Source organism: Tenrec ecaudatus, chromosome 14 (genome assembly GCF_050624435.1).
Source record: "Tenrec ecaudatus isolate mTenEca1 chromosome 14, mTenEca1.hap1, whole genome shotgun sequence".
NCBI classification, from domain to species: domain Eukaryota; kingdom Metazoa; phylum Chordata; class Mammalia; order Afrosoricida; family Tenrecidae; genus Tenrec; species Tenrec ecaudatus.
Genome location: NC_134543.1, coordinates 25,971,571 through 25,992,143, shown reverse-complemented (window position 1 = coordinate 25,992,143; position 20,573 = coordinate 25,971,571). Strand labels below are relative to the sequence as shown.

Here is a 20,573-nt window from a genome sequence, read left to right as displayed (position 1 = left end):
TGATTTTGTGATGGTAACAAATCACATTCTCATTTTGGGAAGCCATACCAGCTGCAGAAATAGCCACCTGGATCTGTACCTCGATCAGGGCCAACAGGCAGACCAACTTGGGCATCAGGCGAATAACCAGCAGATTAACCTGAGTCTGCTTAAGCATGAAGAGCTCAAGGCATCTATTTCCAGGAGAAGAAGCCGGCTCGGATCTAGGAGCTATGACAGGAAATGGGACAAAAAAGGAAAAGGCAGTGTAAAAATTAAAGACACTTCAAACTTTTGTGATATGCTTACGAATAAACTGAATTTGAATATAGTTAATGAAAAGGAAAAACAGTGTGACTTTGGTACAGGCAGAAGATGTCAAGAGAATATCACCCTGACTCAACAGTCAGAGTGGTCACACTGGCTTTTAGAGTTGACAAGTGACTACAGTGAAACACGATGCAGGGGAGATGTCCTTTAGCCAATCATGTCTCTTGGTAAACTCCTATCTTTTCTTATGCTAGTCCTGGCAATAGGAAGGCGTCAGGTCAGGTTCCAATGCCAGTGCCCTGTGGACAGCTGGGTCTAATTGCAAACTGCACTGGGTTCGAGCTGTGTCTAGTGTGAAGGACCTTTCATCATCAGCAGAGACACTAGCCGCAGGTGATTCCCATGGAGCATCAAAGTTCAGATGTTATCAATTTCATCGCCAACCCTTTGGCATTCTCCTTGCACCCGAAAACCAACTTGTCGAAGCCTAAAGGACCTGACAGCTGGGAATGCTATTTTACCAAGGGTCAGGGGACATGAAAAGGCTCTAAGTGAGTTTTCCTCTGTTAAGAAGGAGTAATTTCCACCCTCGTGCCTAGGCATCCTGTCCTAAACCCTAAACATCTCTTTGTTCTCCAGTGCCAGACTACTCAAGGTCCCTACACCGCAATCTGTGGTGTTGAAAGGGGCTTCAGGCACACAAGAAGGCTGCTCTGGGAAATGCCACTGCGATGGTTAGGAACCACAGGGATCCTATAAGCAACAGACTGAAACACTGCCCCATCCTGCTCCATCCTCACAAGCGTTGTATTGCTGAGCCCAGCGTTGCAGCTGGGCTGTGTCCATCCATCTCATCAAGGGCTTCCTCTTTTTGGCTCCCCTTCTACGTTGCCAAGTCTGATATCCTTTTCCAGGGAGTGCTGTCTGCTGAGGAGCTCGGCTGGCTTAGTGAGCTGACTATATTTCTAACCAGCATGTCAGTGGTTCAAAGGCACCACCTGCTCCTCCGGAGAACAATAAGGCATTCAACTGCTCTAAAGATACCAAGGGCTCAAGTAGAAAGACAATGTTTTGGAAAAGATGATGACAACATATGTACAGATGTGTGTGACACAATGGATATAGGTATGGATTGTGATAAGAACTGTAAGAGCCCCAATAGAATGAAATTAAAAAAAAAGATTTACAATCTTGGGAAACCGCAGGGGCACATCTAATCTGTCCTCCAGGGTCACTGAGAATATGAATCTACTCGATGACATGAGTGCGTGGGGTTTTAACTGATAACATGGCAAGAAATGTTTGGACCTGTTTAAAAAAAATAGGATCCACAGCCTTGGTGGGTGAATGACATGGTTGTTTACTAGGTGATGTGAAACATTATAACTTTTCCCTTTCATTCATCTCCCTGATTATTCAAGCTATGATTTTGTTACACAATCTGTCGCGTTTAGTTCATATTGAAAATCCCTATGTGAATTTTAGGAGATATCCAATTTAGAGCGACTTAAATAGCATTTATGTAATTATTTATTCATTCAGTAAGTATTATGGAGCTCCTTCTTGTTCAGCAGGGAATTATGGGAGATTCTGAGTATTCAGGGCAAAGCAAAGCTTCTGCCTGCATGATCCTCTATGATCCTCTCAACCCGTCTGGATGCATACTGAAAGGCCCTACAGAGAAGTCATCCAAGCAAGGGCGATGTTAGCGGGCAGGAGACTTGTTAATGGGGGACGCGATGCCCCAGCAGGGGAAACTGGGAATGTCTTGAAGAGTTGTGATAACACCCGGGGTTTCTTAGAGCAGAGAAGTGTCCATTCAAAGGGTTAGGAAACATTGTAACCCCAGACCCAAAGCTGTAGTCATAGGTAACTGAGGTTAGGGCTTGAAATTGAGGGAGCAATCTTATGCAAGAATAAACCAAGATAAAACAGGATCCAGGAAGTTAGAGGGATAAGACAAGAGGATGCTTTGAGTAACTTCAAGACAGGTCATGTGGACCTGAAAGGGAAGGCAGGGAGTCAGACCGAGACCCCGAAGGCAAACCAAAAACAAAAACTACTGTTATTTTCCCAACGATTCAGATGTTTAAAGAACCTGGCTTCCACTATTGTCTCTCCCCACAACGGGGTAAGTTCCCACCGTGACCTCCACTCAAGTAGGCCTGTTACTGCATCCTCAGTCGCTGCTTGACTCTGCCTCTCTTATTCTATGCCAGCCAGGGCAGCGCCTGCCTTTCCACTCAGTCCGGTGGTTCTTCTTGAAGCCTATTCTAGTTCCCGCCTGCTGAAACTTAAGGGTAATCCCACTTGCTGTCTAAGAGGAAGAGGTGAGGCTAAGCAAACAGGGGCAGTTCTAGGACCGACACTTAGGTGGACGTAATTATGAAGTCACACCCTCTGGAAGCTCATCTTGGGGGTGGTTTTAGATCCATTTGTTATAGTAGAGGGAACACTGAATCGAGTCCAGCACCTTCTATGGAAGCCTTAGAAAGGTCTCTTTCTAAGTCAGAAGCGAATGTGATGAGACGCCCTTAGCCAGATGCCACTCTCCTCATTTCTTTACCCTTTCATTCTAGACCCTGGTTTGCTTGAACTGTTGTCACGCATCTCTGGGAACTCATTTATGTTCTTTCTCTTTAGCATTTAGATTTCCAAACCAGATGCTGGTATAGAGTTCCCACCTGATCACCCTGCCAGGTTTCTACTCCACCACCTTGGGGTCGCACTTTCCTTTATATGGGGTGCCATTTCTGTATTCTACCAGGACCCTGGAGTCTCCCCTTTTTCTATCACTAAAGCCAGGCACGTGCGCAGTATTTGTGTTATTGTGGTTGCAGGCCATTGCACCTACCTTTAATGATGATGCTTGTTAGTACATTAGCAACAGTTTCACGTTAAAAATTAGTTCTTCTTCCCCTTCCCAAATGTGTATGTACACAACTGAATTCAAACACAGACAGACCTGATTGTTCCTTTGTTGTAAGTAAAGATCATCTAATCATAATAAAGCACGTTTAATAATTGTGTATAATGAGCAAATTAGAGCAATAATGCAAGGAAATGAGAGCCAATTCCTTGAAATGTTTCTGTCTTATCTTTTAATTAAGGGGGGGTGGGGGGCGCCTTTCTTTTTCCCCTTCAAGTAGAGCGAGACTGACTGCTGAGCAGCTCTGCTTCTGCCAAGATGAAAGAAGCCCAAGTTCTGCATCTCTAAAGTTTACTGGGTACCGTCCTGGCGAGGTTGGAGCTTGTTTGCACGTGCTCGCTTGCCTTCAGCAGAGACTCCAGAGCAAGCACTCATTAGAACACACCTGAGTTATGCCTGGGATTAAGCAGCAGTGGAGCTTACAGGTCAAGGCTGGAGCTGTGCGGTCAGAAAGACTTCATTTCCAGTCCTGCCTCTGCCACTTTCCAAATGTGTGATGTTCTAAAGGGACTTAAATTCTTCTCGGGACTACTGAGTCCATTCTGGCTTGCCCAGACCCTCCCACTTGTGCAATGGGAATCCGTGACATTACCCACCTCATTTTATTTTGGTGAAGCTTCATGTACTTAGTCCAATGCCCACCATATCGACAGGACTCAGTAAATCGTCTCCGAGAGGGTGGAGGAGGAAAAGATGATGAGGTCCACAGGATAATATAATGGAGTTCAAATAGAGGGGGTCTCATTTGGAATGGAGGAGTATCCATTTCTTATTAGCTGCATGTTGTGGGATGAGCAACTGACCCTTTGAGGACCACCGTTTCCGAGACCTACAAAAAGGGAGGTCGTCATTCCTGCGTCTCATGCAGTTCTGGTGACTGCATAAGCTAATGTATGTGTCAGTGCCCAGTGCTGCATTTGGCTCCAAGTGGGAGCTAAATAAATGCCGGTTGTTATAGACTGCTACCGACACTATGATTTCTGCTGTTCCCAAATGGCTTCATAATGGGAACCATGTTCCATGCTCCCTTTGACTCAGAATGTGAAATTCACAAGGCACAGCTTGTGTGTGAGAGTATTTCAGGGAATGGCAGTTACAAGTGCTCTTCCCAATGCTCCCCTTGTCCTTGAATGGCAGTGTACCCCTGCCCTTCTAGCTACCAGCACATGCATTTCTCTGTCTGCAGAATTGCTATTGCCGCCAGACTTCACTTTGCGTCTTGTGTTGTGGACCAGAAACCAGAGTCAATACCAGACCCCCTCTACTGGCTGGCAAAATTTTGCTCTGACCCGTGGACTTCCTTCGGTGGACTTCAGTTTTATTTTCCTTTAATAGTAGCTGGCTTGACAGTCCATCCCTTTATTGGTTGATGGCCAACCCTTGTATCACACCCCTACCTCTGTGCTGCAGTTTCTTTCTCCTCCTAAATAAAGAACTATACTGTAGTCTTGGATCCAAAATTTCCTCCGAAGAGACCCAAACTAAGACACATAGATATGTGTATTTTTATGTAAAATGACTTCCTGGTTTAGGTTGCTTTCTATGGCAACCCTTATCTGAAAACAGGTGTCGGGGGGGGGGGGTGGCGGGGAGGTGGAGGTGATGTGGACAGGTGGCCATTTCCCATCATCCCCCTAACTTTGGCCTACTTGGATAACGCAATCATAGTCTCAATTCAGGAATGGACTTTGAACAGTTCATGGGCCTTCTGGGATTTTATATAAAATGCAATGTGTATGTGCCCTTTTAAATGAAAAGGCAATACGAGCTTTGGATTTTATGGCGTAGAGGCTGTTAAAATATAAACCATTTCACTTTAATGTCTGACTTTAGTTTCAAGGATTACTTGCAGGAATATTTCTGAACACTGACAGCGTTGACTGCCATAATGACTTCCTTGGGTGGCCTCAGTGGGTCCCAGGACTGCTGATCCGGAGCTTGGGGACCTAGAACTCACCTCAGACACTTTTGAATAGGCCCAGGGTCTCTCTGAGTAGGCAAGCGGGGAGGCAGGCATAGGGGAGAGGTTAGACTGGCATCACCCGATTTAATGGGGATAAGATAGGCTGAGTAAGTCGCGGCTGACCTGTTTGCACGATGAGCTGTTCATTTTTCAGTCTGGCCTCTTATTGTTTTACTACTGGCGTCCTTCTTATCCTACATCTGTTCTTTTTCAAAAATACAATCTCATAAGAATTTCTAATTTCATCCCATCTGGGCCTAGATTCCTTCAAAAGAGGATCTTGTGAGCAGGCTGTCTATTTGGGGCAGAGTAGCGTGAGACAGCACAAAAGAACAAAATCCCAAGCCAACAGAACATTGTAAGGGGAAACTGAGGCTCCATACCATGAGGGACGCTCTAAGAAGTTATGTAGAATAGAACGCACCTTCGAATTGTTTGGCTGATGGATGAAAAAAGGCAGGAGAGATCCATCGCTCCCACCCTTCACTGGTCAGGGGTTGCCTCCCAGGACATGAATGCTCTCGTACTTCCAGGTTGGCGTATATACCCTGCAGCTTCCTCCAGGCTTCCCACATGCAGGTAGCAGACAAGCCCTGAGGCACAGCATGGAAGACACAAGATCCAGCTGAGGCAAAGAGCTGCCAAATGCTACCTAAGCACAGCTGTTTACAGCAGCAGTCATGGGAGTGCAAAAGTGAGCAGAGAGGATTTGAGGCATGGAAGAAGAAGTAACTGATACCTGAGGGGGTGACAGAAGTCTTTACAAATGAATGGAGACTTGCACAGGTTAATTTTGTGAATTGACTGAGGTTCCAATAGTCAATCAAATTTGTTCTTCAATATTGTCCACATCTTCCTGGTCTCCACAAACACATCATTGGTACAGAAACACCATTCAGAGAAAGATGGGCTCTTGGGACTCCGTCGTGTCACTGTGAGTCAGCAGTGACTGAATGGCAGTGGGTTTGGTTTGAGATTGGGAGGCCGTACATAGAGGAGATGCACAATCTTTCACCCAAAGGACTTAAGCCTACAAATGTTTTGATCTGCAGCATGAACAGAGGTGACAACAGGGAGGTGATTGTGGGGAGGTCATTCAAAAGACTTCAGGGGACGCCTGTACTTATTGGAGGATAGGTTTCCAGTTGGCAGGTAAGCATGCCGCGGAGTTCTGATGGTTCTAAAAGTCATCATTAAACACGCAGATGTTAGTTTTAGGCGTTGATGTATTTGTGTTGCTACAAATGTAATTTTGTACTGGTGATACTCGTGAGATGATTCCTCTCTTGCAAGTCCGGGAGCGATGAGCTCCATTGCACTGTGTTCTGGGGTCCAGGGTAAGCACATCAAGGGAGACAATCTAGGACAGCAGGGCTGAGCATAAGCTTTTCTTACTTCCTCCCGGTTATAAGACCCTTTGTGGCTGTGGTGGTCAGCTGTCTTTCAGTCAGTTTCAATTATAATGCCTGTATAAATCTGGGTACTTCAGAGAAACAAATCAACAGAAACTCATGTATAAGAGAGAGTTGTATATAAAAGTTAAGTGCATATCAAGAAAACATCCCAACCCAGTGCTGCCCAAGCCCACAAGTCCAACATTAGCCTATTAACCTATATGTCTGACATCAATCCACAAAGTCCTCCTCCTCTTACAAAACACACACTCTGATGCCGTCTGCAGGAGGAAAGCTGAATCACTGAGCATGTAAGCATCTCAGCGCTGGCAGGGCCTCCACACGGCTGCTCCAGCACCCAGGGCTGCATCGGGGTGGGTCCTTGTGGCTTCTCCTTGGGGATGTCTTGCAGGAAGTCAGCCTTGCCAGCTGAAGCAGGGAACTGGCTAAGGCAGCTGCACCCTGGTCTGACCTTCACAAAGCAAGAAACCCAAGAATTAGAAAGGTGAGGCTCACCGAGCCATTTATTTCTCTGCCCTTCAATTAACCCACATGTGTTTATCAGCCAGGTTGGCGCAATAAACTAACTAACTCAATGACCCTCTTTACAAAAGAATCAAACACTGCTTGGTCCTGTGGCATCCTCATGACTGTTCCAGTGTTTGAACCCATTGTTGCAGCCACTGTGTCAGTCCATCTTCTCCAGGGTCTACCTCTTTTTCACGGTCCCTCCACTTTATCAAGCATGGTGTCCTTCTCTGGAGAATGGTCTCTCCTGCCAACATGTTGAAAGTATTTTGGACTAAGTTTCATCATCCTTGCCTCTTAAGACACTTTGCAAAAAAAAAAAAAAGAAAAAGGAAAGAGAACCCAGTGCAAAAAATGAAATGCACAGGGTGAGACTAGAAAGATGTGGACTTCATTTGTTCTGTTCCTTATGTCTTTTTACTCTCTCTTTTTGCTTTCCAAAACTTTTAAAAAAATGTTTTTTAAAAAAATAATGTTATTGGCAGCTCTTACAGCTCTTATGACAATCCATACAGCCAGCCATTGTTTCAAGAACATTTGTACATAAGTTGCCATCACAATTTTCAAAACACTTTCTTTCTAATCGAGCCGTTGGTATCAGCTCATTTTTTACTCCTCTCCCTCCCTCCCTCATGACGCCATGATAATTTATAAATTGTTTCATGGCTTTCCCTGATCACTGTCTCCCTTTACACACTTTCATGTTGTCGATCCCCCATGGGGGGAGTTATATCCCCCCTACTTTCCCCTCCCCTTCCCGGTATCATTACTCTCATTATTAGTCCTGAGTGCTCTGGTCTAGCCAGTTTTGTAAGGTAGAATTGGGGGCGCACTAAAGAGCTAGAGGAAAGTTGTATGTTCCATCAGTGCTATACTGCACCCTTACTGGCTCATCTCTTCCTTGTGTCCCTTTTGTAAGGGGGTGTCCAATTGTCTACATATGGACTTTGGGTCTCCACTCTGCCCTTCCCCTCATTCACATTGAGATGATTTGTGTTTGGGATCTTTGATGTCTGATACTTGATCCCTTCCACACCTCATGATCACACAGGCTGGTGTACTTCTTCCATATGGCTTTTGTTGCTTCTTAGCTAGATGGTTGCTTGTTTACCTTCAAGCCTGTAAGACTCCAGATGCTATATCTTTTGATAGCAGGGCACCATTAGCTTTCTTTGCTGCATTTTCTTATGCACCCGTTTTGTCTTCAGTGATCCTGTCAGGGAAGGTGAGCATCCCAGAATGCTGGGCTATTAGAAAAACAGTGTTCTTGCATTGAGAGAGTACTTGAGTGGAGGTCCAAGGTCTGTCTGATATCTTATTACTTAACAAATAAACATATGTAAATAGATCTATTTCTCTATAATTAGATATGTATTTACAAATGTCCATGCCTGTATTTAGACATCTACAAATGTCCTTTGCCTCCTAGTTCTTCCTTCTATTTCCTTTTACTTTCCTCTTGCTCCACTATCATGTTCTGCTTCCATTCATGTTTCAGTAATTCCTCTCAGCTACATTGCCCTTGATCAAGCTACCCCCCACCCTGTCTTCCAGGCATCCTATGCCCTCCTTGCCATTAATTTTAGATCAATTGTTGTTCCCTTGTCCCTGGATTTGTTGGCACCCCCTTTCCTTTCCCTCTCACCCATGTCTCCCCTGGAACCATCAGTCCTGTTGTTTTTTCCTCCCCTATCCCCCTATCTTATCTAGATAGACAGGCAGGAACAAGGATGAGCACAAAAGCAACACAAATCAAAACATAACAAAAGAAAACAAAACAGCCACAATAGCAACAACAACAACAAAAACAAAACCAACAGCAAAGAAAGAAAAGCCTATAGATAGTTCCAGCTTTGTCTATTGACCTTTATGAGTGTTTTTCAGTCAAGTCTGATGAGGCCACGCCCTGGCCCCAAAGTCTATTTTTGGTGTTCCTCAGGGACTTCATTGCTTTGTTCCCCTTGCTGCTCTGTTGCATGCCCTTAGTGTTTTGTCCTGGTGTGATAGGGTCAGATCAGGAACAATTCCCACACTGTGTCTCCAGTGTTGTCTTCTGTAGCTCTATGGGTCAGTGAGGGACATTGTGTCTCATATTGGGCCCAGCGCTATGGTTCTCTCTGTGCATTGGCTGCTCTGTGATGGAATACCATCCTCCGGGCTTGGTGGGCCAGGATGTGTTCCACTCTCTCTCCTTCCCCCTTCATTCGCTCCTGTGTGCTGTGATCAGACATGCCCCTCTCCCTGAGCTGTAGCTTCAGTGCTGTCCTCTGAAGTGCGCTCTTCTGGTGGGGAGAGTGTGTGTGGGGGGTGTCTACGTGGTTGGAATTGGGGCCAACCCTGCAGACCTCTCTGTTGGTTCCCTGCTTCATGCAGGTATGGTGCATTCACGTCTTGGCACACCTGGTTGAAATCTGGGCCCTCTCTCCCTCTCCTGTGGAGCCATAAACAATACTCTTGCACCAATCTTGTCTCTTTATTTAATGCATATCCACATGCACAATTTTACATAAATGTATAAATAGGATGAGTTACCAATTTTTCTAAGTGCAAGATTTTCTTCCTAACTTTGCTTGACTTTTCCCTTCTCCTTGTCACCCATCCGGTTCCCTCAATCCACTCAAAAACGCCTGGTTTTAAAGACCTTGGATGTGGCCTGTCATAGATTTTCTCTCTGCTCATGTAATTTGTGAACATCTACAAGTTTAAAATCATGGTTTGTGTTATAAAAATTGAATCATATTTCACGTGTACCTATTTTGCATCTTGAGTTCCTTTGTAAAGACTTTCATTTTAAAATTTCGCTATGAAAGAGAATTCTAAAATAGAGTTTAAAAGGTACTAAAGCAAATACTCATGGTATACCCATCCCAGCTTAAGAAATAGACTATTCCCAGTGCCAGGTGATCTGACACGTGCACCTCAGTGTTTCACTCACGATAACTACGCTCAACTATCTCATGGAAGTGCTCCCATGCCAAAGGCAGAGCTCTAATTATTCTTTTTAATGAGCACATAATATTCCACTCCATTATAATGTCATATGTCTGGCATGCGCCTATCCATTGCCATTTTATTTCCAGCTGATCTGTTCCTCCCTGTACAGTCGTCTAATCAACACCCTGGTGCATTCGCACGGCTGCTTTTATCTCTGCGGGGTGATTCCAAGAGTGAGATGGGGCGTAGAAGAGGATGCAGGTTTTACCTATGAGCAGATGCTATCATATTGCTTTCCCCAAATTGTACTGCTTCAGAGTCCCCAGGCAGTGTATGTGCGCACCCTTTTCATGCATCCCTGATAGCGACAGAGGCGATTTCTCTTTTTAATTGCGTCCATTTGAGAAGTCCAAAGGGATAGCTCATGGTTATTTGAGTTTGCACTTCTCAGACTAGCAGTCAATCTGAGCACCTGTGCGTTCTGCTGCGGTCCTGGTCGCTCTTGTTGGCCCTTAGTCCGAGTCCCTCTGTGGACGGACGGTTCTTCCAGGGCGCTTAGCGCACTGTGAGATGCTGGCTTTGTTCCCATTTCCCAGAGGGTTGTGTTTGTTGACTTTGTGGATAGTATATTTTGCCATCAAATGTGCTGTAGTTTTGCATGTTTTGTGTCTGTTTTTTTCTTATTTTTAGCTCCTAGGTCCTCAGTTTTTGAAGAGAATGTCTTCCCCCATCCCCAACTCTAAATAGAATATGTTTAGTTTTTCAGATTGCTTCTTTTTAAATTGTTGGCTTTATTTTTTGATATTTAAATGGTAATGCACCTGGGAATTTATTTTTGTGTGTAGCATAAGCTGTGGGTTCACTTTTATTTTCTTCCTTATGATGATTAAGGAATCCTTCCTTCTGATGATTAAGTGGCGTAGTCAGCTATACATTGGATTGTTAACTACAAGGTCAGCAGTTTGAACCCACTAGGGGCTCCATGGGAGAAACATGAGGCTGTCTACTCCGGTTTCAGAAATCCATGAGGGCAGTTCGACTCTGTCCTGTAGGGTCACTGTGAGTGGGAATAGACCTGTGGCAGTGAGTTTGGTTTGGAGATTTTATGAGAATTGTAATAATAATGGCTAATACTCATTGGGGTCTTATTAGATGCTAAACAAAGCCAAACTCACTGGCATCGAGTCCATTCTGACTCACCGCACCCATATAGGGAAAAGTAGAGCCGTCCCCGGGTCTCCAAGACTTTCAATCTTTATGGGAGCAGGTTGCCCCGTCTTTCTCCTATGGAGAGGCTAGTGGGTGTAAACCACTGACGTTACCACCAGCGGTCCAGCCCGCAGCCCTCTCCACTACCAGGACTTCTTTACTAGCTCTTAGGTACTATTATTTTTATTAAAAATAATAATTTTATTATGGGCTTGTACAACTCTTATCACAATCCTTCCATCCATGTGTCAAGCACATTTGTACATTTGTTGCCATCATCATTCTCAAAACATTTTCTTTCTGCTTGAGTCCTTGGTATCAGCTCCTCATTTTCCCCCTCCCTCCTGCTCCCCCTCCCACCCTCAGGAACCTTTGATACTTTATAAATTATTATTATGTTGTCATGTCTTACATTGTCCAACGTCTCCCTTCACCCACCTTCCTGTTTTAGGCACTATTATATAGAAACATTACATTAAAGGAACTCTGGTGTCACCGTGGGTCACACATTGAACTGCTAACAACTAGGTTAGTGGTTCAACTCCTGAGTCACTCCATAGGAGCAAGATGAGGCTGTCTTCTCCACTTAAAGATTTAGTTTCTGAAACAAAAAGGGGGAGATTCTGCTCTGTCCTATAGGGTTGCTATTTATTGGAAAGGGGTCAATGGTACTACACTTAGACTTGGGCTTACATGAACTAACTAGCTTCGGCTCCTGCCCTTCAAACCTAGGATGGAGATGGTCTCAAACCTAGGATGGAGATGGTCTTATAGTCCCTAGGTTACAGACGAGGCAAGGGAGGCATTGGGCTGAAGGATCACACAGCAGGTAAAGTAGTGAAGCCGTCATTTACACCCAGGGGACCTGGACCAGAAATCCACACTCCTGTTCCTCGTTGTCATTAGATGCCATCAAGTTGCATTACCTCTTTGGTTGATCTTTGGCCTGCTCGTTGGGCACTCTTTTTCATCAGTGCATTTCTTTTCCCACTGAACTGTATTATTTCTTTAGTCGTCCTTCAATTCTGACATTCACCAGCATATTTCAAGATTCTCTTTTCTGCTCATGGATTTATTCTTATACTACTGATATACTATTGATCCATGATGGTATCTCTATAAAGTCTGATAGATAGTAGGTAGTGTAGGTCTCCCTGATTGCTCTTCATTTTCATTTTCTACTGGCTATCTTCAGGTGTTTATTCTTCTATAGTCTTCCATCAGATGTGTGCTCATTTTAGTCAATGGAAGGAATTCTGGTGACCCTGTCAGGGAAGTGTTGGACTGCTAAGTGCAAGGTTAGCTGTTCAAACCCACCAGCAACTCAGAGGGAGAAAAATGAGGCTGTCTCCTCCCATAAAAGTTTACAGCATCGAAGATTCTACATAGGGTTGCCCTGGGTTGGAATCAATGTGATGGTAATGGGATTAGATTTTACATTCATTGAGAAAAATCTCAGGGATGTCGACCTGCAATTGCATTAAATTAATGTTAATTAATGACATTAAGTAAATATGTTATTTTGGAGAAGTCGGCCTGGCATGTTCATTAAGGGCTCCTGTGTAATACTTGGCTTTATTTTCCTTTCTTCAGATTTTTTTATAGCTTCTAGTAAGCTATAAATTTTCCTTGTGTAGTTCTCTGAATATTTTAGGTAAATATATTCATAAATATTTTCAAGATTTTATATTGTTGCAAGGAAATATTCTCATTTCCATTTCATAGTGATTATTATTATTATTGAGGAAAGGTATTGATTTTTTATATTTGTTTGATGTGCAATCAATGTGAAGAAAACTGTCAGCATAACATTTTTAGTAACAAATTAAAGATACAAAAACAATTTTTCATGTCAACACAGACTGTTAAAGCATTTGATAAAAACTCAGCAGCCATTCTTAATAAAATCTAGGTAAAATGCAATGAGAAGATAGCTGCTTAAATACATAAAGATTATTTACTAAAAACAACAGCACATCAGATAATCATGGAGATCATTTCAATTAAAATCAGAACGTATTCAGAGATGCCACTGTTACCAAAATTAAACATTGCATTTGCTAGAGCCTCCAAGGTAGTACGACACGGACTTAAGATAACCTGTACAGACAGTAGGACATAAGAATATAAGAAAATGAAAACGCACTTCAACTAGGACTCTGGCTCATATGTGAATGGTTTATCCCCCCAAAATATGTTTAAATATGTCTCTGGGATCAGGAGGCAAGTTTTCTCAGTGATACATTTGTCTTCAGGCTCATTAAAACAACTCGCAGCCATCGAATCGGTGCTAACTCACACTGACACCCTGTGGGTTTCCAAGACTGTAACTGTTTGCAGAATAGACAGTTTATGGGAGTAGCAGATAGCTTCCGCTGAGCTGCTGGTGGTTTCGAACTGCCGACCATGCAGATCACAGTGCAACTCCTCTCCACTAGGCTTATTAGGGTGTCTTAAAAAAGAAAATGCTAGTTGTTGTACCATGCTTAAAAAATTATTCTGAGGTCAGAGTTAATGTAAACATATTTATATTATAAGGGTGATATTTATAATATAGTCATTGAATCTTTGTAGCAAGTTCACGGGATCCTGCAACAACTGCTTTTTAGATGTTTTAAAGAAGGCCAGAAAGGTCTGAAAAATGAACGCTGGGAGAGAAGGCTGCCAAACTTTATGAATGAAGAAACTGGCTCAAGTCCAGAAAGTGGTGGGGAAAGAAAATAGAAAGACCATTGATGTGGTAGCTGCTGAAGATGGGATCGCACATGGTTTGCCATTTTCAATTTTAAGCAAACATCTTGGCCTCGAGGAGCTTTTGACTCAGTAGGCGCCAAAAACATCCTGTGACGATCAGCTGAGCTCATCATTTTTTTAAGCAAGATCAAAGCTAATGGAGAGAGTTGGATGGAACAAATCCTAACTCGGGATGCACCTTGGATTTGCCAGTATCAACAAGGGCAAGGTCCAATCAAAACAATGGCTTTGCAGGATATCTGTTGCACCAGGAAAATTCTAGGCATGCAGAACAGTTCGGTGGAGGGCATGACACCTGGCTTTTGGCACCTCACAGGTGTAATCTTTATAAATATTCTTGAAGGTCACAGGATGATCACAGGGTCTTATTATGAAGAGGTTAAGAAAAAGTAAATGGAAAATTATGTTGGTGAGAAAAAGGCCAGGAGATTTATGTTGAGTTTTTTGACCAACATGCCAATGCACCTTATTATTCTCCCAGAGTAACAATGACTAGATTATGAGAATCTCACTGGGAAACTGGGATAGGTAAGGTTTATTGTGCCAACCTGGCCAATGAACACATGTGGGATTAATTCAAGGGCGGAGAGATAAATGGCTCTATGAGCCTTGCCTTCCTTGTCTCTCGCTCTTTCATGATGGGACCAGTGTGTGGCTGCCTTAGCTGGTTCTCTGCCTCACCTTGTGAACTACACTACCTGTGGGACAAACCATGGACTGTGCTGCTCTAGTTTGAGGTTCTTTCAAGACCTGCTTTGCCACGCTACTGGACTATGCATCATTTGAGCTGAGGACTGTTGGACCTTGTCACCTGGTTTACTGTTGTTGACCTGCCTTGCTGTTTGCTGCTTGTGGCTGGATTGCCTGAATTCATCTACAGTGGATCCATCTGTCTGTTTCCTTGACTGGCACCTGGTGGCCCTCAAGACTTGAAGAACTTCCAGTGTATTAACTGTCTCATGGAAGTGAGTTGCACTGAGCCATTTGTACTGCTTTATTGACTAATTAGCTGTTTATTTCTTATGTTATATCTATCTATCTATCTATCTATCTATCTATCTATCTATCTATCATCTATCTATCCAGCGAGCCATCTATCTAGCTATCAAATCACAAGTGTCCTGGTTTTGTTGCTCTAGAGAACCCTGTGTAACATAGAAACTTATTTCACTCACCTGACAACCTTGATCTTGCCCTTCAGATTGTTCTTTGTTTGTAAAGCACATCTCAGAACATCTCAGAGGAACACAATTAAGACTGCCCAAACTGTCCTTGACCTGCTATATGTAAATCATAGAGCACAGAATGCTTTGAGGCTGGGTTAGAGATGGAAACACTACCTACAGAAGTGTTGAGACTTCATCTGAGGATGTGGTAAGGAGCAACAGCTCTGCATATTGATTCTATATTTTTGTATAATAAAGGTTTCTCTTATTTTGTAGCAATATCTTTAGACTTACCTTCACACACACATTGATCTTGTGGGTCATAACATTTTTTTCCTCTTTTCCACTCAGAGAGTCCCATCTTAGTGATTTTCATTCCAGTGTGCAAATATTTAAGATGTCTCTGCTTTTATGATTGTAACAACAACAAAAGGCCTCATTGAGTTGATTTTGACTCATAGTGACCCTATAGGACAGAGGAGAACTTCCCCTGTGTATTTCTGAAACTGTGATTCTTGAAGGAAGCAGAGCCTCTACTCTCTCTGTAAAGCAGCTGGTGGGTTGGAACTGCTGACCCTGAGGTTGGCAGCCCATCGTGTACCACCCTATGCCACCAGGGCTGCCTGCTGTGTCCCCAGAGGGACTGGTCCGGGTCTGCACCAGGACTGGGGGAGACATTCCAGTGTTGTGTCTCAAAACATGGCATTTTAACCCAAGAAGATGATTTCAGTTCTAATTCTACCAGTTAGTAAAATAGCTGCCTGATTTCAAAGGGTATGTAATGGGTATGGACACTTGAGTGGAGGCTTGAAAAACAAATAAAGTTCTCAAGGGAACACTGAAAGGAGGAAAATAGAGGTCTTAGGCCAGTTACAAGAAGAGATGACCAGCAGATGGGTCCGCTCACGGTAGTGGCGATAGCTGTCCAGTCGATGCTGACTCATGATGACTCTAGGTATGATAATGTAGCATGGAATGATTGGATTCTTCTTGACTGTAATCTTCATGGAAGCAGAAAGCTGGATCTTTCCTTCTGTAGAGTCCCTGAGCGGTAGACATTTCTGTACCTGGATGATCTTTCAGAACAGACAGGATACTGAGAGAGGAAGTCAGGATGACAGTTTCTGGGCCTTATAGTTCACCTGTGAGAGGAAAGAGCTTTTCAGGTGCTTCCAAACATGGTCCTGATAAACCCGGACACCAGCACAAAGGCAGGAGATAAGAATAAGCAGCACTTATTGAGAATTCACTTTTTCAGGACTATTTCAATTAATCTTCACAAACAAGACCGTGAAGCCACTGCTGTGATTCTTTTTAACCACATGTATATAAGCTCCCCCTTTCTAGTATTTATAAGACTAAGAGCCCTTTGGTGGTGCAAACGGTTAAGTCGTTGGCCACTAGCCCAAAGGGTAATGGTTTAAATCAACCTTGGACAACTGCTTCCAAAAGGCTGCAGCCCTGAGAACCATGCAGTTCTGCTGTGCACAGCTGGCCGCTCCAGGACCCAGAATTGGTTCTGTCATAGTGTGGTAGTTATATAATCTGGTGTTGACTTAAGACTATACAAAGTGAAGGGGTGGAGTTTCCCCTGCCAGTCAGGTCGCAGCTTTATGACCTCATTTGGAGGTGCTACAGAGATAAATAGCTCACTGGAGGCAAGGCCCATACTCTCTGCTTCGTCTTCCTACTGATAAGACATATAGAGCTATACTGATGGATACAGAACCCCAAAGTTAGAAAAGCCACGTGGAGACCCACCCCAGCACTGAGATGCTTCCACTGCCACTGGATCCACAAGACTTTGCATCCACTGGCCTGTGATTTCCCTGCATTTGGCATCATTACATATGTTTCCTTAGTCTGAAGAGGACTTTATAGATTAGCATCAGACATATGGGCTAATATCAAACTTATGGGCTTAATCTGGACTGGGCTCAGATGTTTTATTATTATGCAATTACTCTCTATATAGCTCTTTCTTACACACAGATGTGTGTTTCTGGATTTGTTTCTATAGTCAACCAGGACTAGCATACATAGCTAATGATGGCAAGTGGAAACGATGGACTCCAGCCCTTGTCAAGGCGTTCTGATTCCAACTACATAGGCAGAAATCTCAGGTTCACCCCAACTAAAATGTGCTGAGCACCGGGATAGACATTCCAGCAGCCAGATGAGGACCTGCCAGGATGCACACTGTGAAGCTGAGACTCTGTCTAATTCAGTCTTTGAAGCATCCAAAGCCTGAGTGGTGTGCTCTGTGGCAGTCACCGTTGGCTTGGGGACTCACTCTTCTCAGGGCATCCCCAGGTTAGGTTTGCCTTCACACCTGAGGTCCAGAAATGTTGCCCCTCTCCTTGGAGCTGTAGAGAAGGCATCTCCCTTGGTCAGTAGGCACTCCAAGAGGTAAGTCATCCGTGGGAGGCCTGGCCATGTTGTTCTCAGCGGAGGAGGAGCAGATGTGACTCATGGTACCAACGTGCTAAATTGGGCAAGTCTGGGGAGTCAAGGCGAGAGCTGCTCCGTCACGAGCCCTGCTGCTTACTCCCCACTGCCACCCCCTCCCCAGCCGATTCATCTACATCTTTCTCCTTTGCTTTGCTCCTCACCCATTTAATTTTATCTTCAAAGTCGGGGTCCAAAGAACTCACTCCCCAAGATAGCTGGTTGACGCCGTAGGTACTGGATGACAAAGCAGCGATGGTTCAGGATGTCACTGCTAGCTGCAAGGTTGGCGGTTTGAACCCATCTGCCAGCTCCAGGGGCGAAAGACCCAACAGTCTACCGCTGTGAGGATGACAGTCCAGCCTGGGGAGCCCCTATGGGGCAGGGTTGTGCTGACAACGAGTTTTTGCTGAGTCCAATGTGGACTCCATGACACCCAACAATGATACCGCTGGGCAACCCCTGGGGGGCGTGGGGGGCGTGAAGGGGTGTTGCAGAAGCTAAAGGTCGTGGCAGAGAAGAGGGGATGAGAGGAAAGACACGTGGCACATCCTGTTAAAAGGACCGAAAAAGTAGAGAAGAAAAGAGTGTGTTAAAAGAGACAGTCACGGGAAGAATGGCTTAGTTCTACGCTGTCCTATAGGGTCACTGTCGGCTAGTAGTGAGTCCATGGCAGTGGGTTCAGTTTGGATACTTTTTTAAGGGACCTTGCAGGGGAGGCTGGGGCCCTAACAACAGCGAGCCCAAGACAGAAGAAAATGTCCTAAATCAGACTGTGGTGATGGTTGTACGATTCTCTATTGAAGTGTGTGATATAGGAATTAGATGTCAAGAGAACCGCTAGCAAAGGCGAGAGGAGGGGGAGGCTCTCAAATGGGAACAGATTGCCCAAAAGGTAGGTGGGTGGCAGAGAGTAAAAATAACCAGGGAGTGACCAAGCTTTCATTTTCTCTGAGACACTCGCACTTTCTTGGGATATGTTGAAGCGGCTAATTTGGTCGGCACGTTGACACCTCCTCCTAATTAATGGAGGGCTTATGAGGAGGGCAGCCGAGGCCAACAAGCTGCTCACAGACAAAGGGAGAAGGGAGAGCATGTTGCACTCACTCAGCTTTGTAGTCATGACCAAGAGAGAGTGGTGTGGGTGAGCCGGAGCCGGAGCCGGCGCCTTCTGCAAGGCCGCCTGCCTGCTGTCCTCTTGCGCTCATCGCTGTCCTCCTGGTCCACCAGCACAGATGGGCCTGAGGCGGCCTTCTTCCAGGTCAAACGGATGTGGTAGTCCCAGGCTGCATCTCTGGTCCACTGCAGCAAACAGTTTAGAGGGCACTCTATTCATCTCAACCCTCAGGGCAATAAGCACAGGTAACAAGGTAGGGTATTTACCTGGAGGGTTGGAGATTTGTGTTCACTAGGAGGTGCTCTGAGAGCAAGGCTTGGTGTTCTTCCAATCAGCTACTAGAACCCTGTGGAGAAGAGACCTACCCTGGGCCACAGGGAGTCTCCAGAAAACAGTATTGGTTTGAAGACAACCAGTGGTTCTGGGGGTCAGAAGCTTCCAAGAGCAAGAAAGGACCATTCTCCTGACACCGCTCTAGACTGAGCAAAAGCCTCCAAGTTGGCTGTACTTGGGAGCATCCTTGACTTGGACAGTCACTATGCTGTGGTCTTAGAATCTAGTAGATGAAGTGCTAAGCATCACCTTTAAGTGTTCATGGATCTTACCTGCAGAATGCCCATGACCCCGTGAGTCCAGAGCAGTGTGCCCCCAACATCTTTCAGACCCTGAGTAACTAACACCTCCTTTCTTGGGAGGTGTGGTGAATGAGATAGATCTCCATAGCCCTCTTTTCAGTCAGTCACCAAGCCATCTTTAACCCTTCCAAATAACTCTGCCGCTCACTAGTTTGAGTTTTCTGAGCAAGTTATGTAGTGTTTCTGCTGCCATTTCTCCTTCTCTACAATGGGAACAATGGTGGCATCTATTTCAAATGATGAATGCCAGGGTTACTGAGATATGAGGAATGAAGCAGTTGGCACTGAGCCTGGTATGTGAACCCCAAACTCACTGCCTTCTATTTGATTCTGACTTGAATTGACCCTATAGGGCAGGGTAGAACTGTCCCTTTGGGGATTTTGAGGCTGTAAATCTTTACGGGAGCAGAAAACCTTATTTTTCTTCCACAGAGTGACTGGTGGGTTCAAGGAGCTGACTTTGAGTTTTACAACCCTATGCATAACCTACCACACCACCAGGGTTCCTAGTGAGCGTAAAGCAAAGGGCATGATAAGAAGCCTGTCTATCTATCTATCTATCTATCTATCTATCTATCTATCTATCTATCTATCTATCTATCTATCTGGGTTCCTAGTGAGCGTAAAGCAAAGGGCATGATAAGAAGCGTGTCTATCTATCTATCTATCTATCTATCTATCTATCTATCTATCTATCTATCCATCTGCCTATTGCTTAAAGAGTTTAGGTGACATGTTCAAGGGTACACAGCCAATTTCATGGATATATTTTAGTATCAATATAGTTAATATAATATTTTCCAATTCAACATATAGGATCAAAACTACTTAACTTTCAATGTCACTAATATGACAATGTCCTTGCACATGACACATGACAGAATTTTTACGTGTTATCATTTAATAAATGGAAAACCTGGGGCACTAAATGAATCGGTGACATTCTCTGGGTTTTGCAGCTATGAAGGCGAAAGCAAGGAACTTACTCCGTTTGGACAGTCAGTGGGGTTCAGTTTGTTATTTACTCTTTTGCTTACTTGATTGCTGTGTAAACTTGCACATCCTGACGCTTAGCACCCACAACCTGCCTCCTTAGTGACACCCAGTGCAGAGGGGAGTACAGAATGTCACACTGCTGCCCCACTCCGAGGTTGTGTGGTCCAGAGGCTGAAATCCTTGACTTGGAAGTCACTGTGCCTGGGTCTTAGAAAAATCATGTTGCTTGATTTTTTCCCACCTTGAAATGG

General features: G+C 44.4%; 1 protein-coding gene across 4 annotated transcripts in view; it reads left to right on the top strand.

The window, feature by feature from the left end:
- Nucleotides 1-20,573, top strand: part of NRXN3 (neurexin 3) — a 1,780,548-nt gene that overhangs the window by 309,621 nt on the left and 1,450,354 nt on the right. The gene's annotated exons all lie outside the window — the stretch shown is intronic.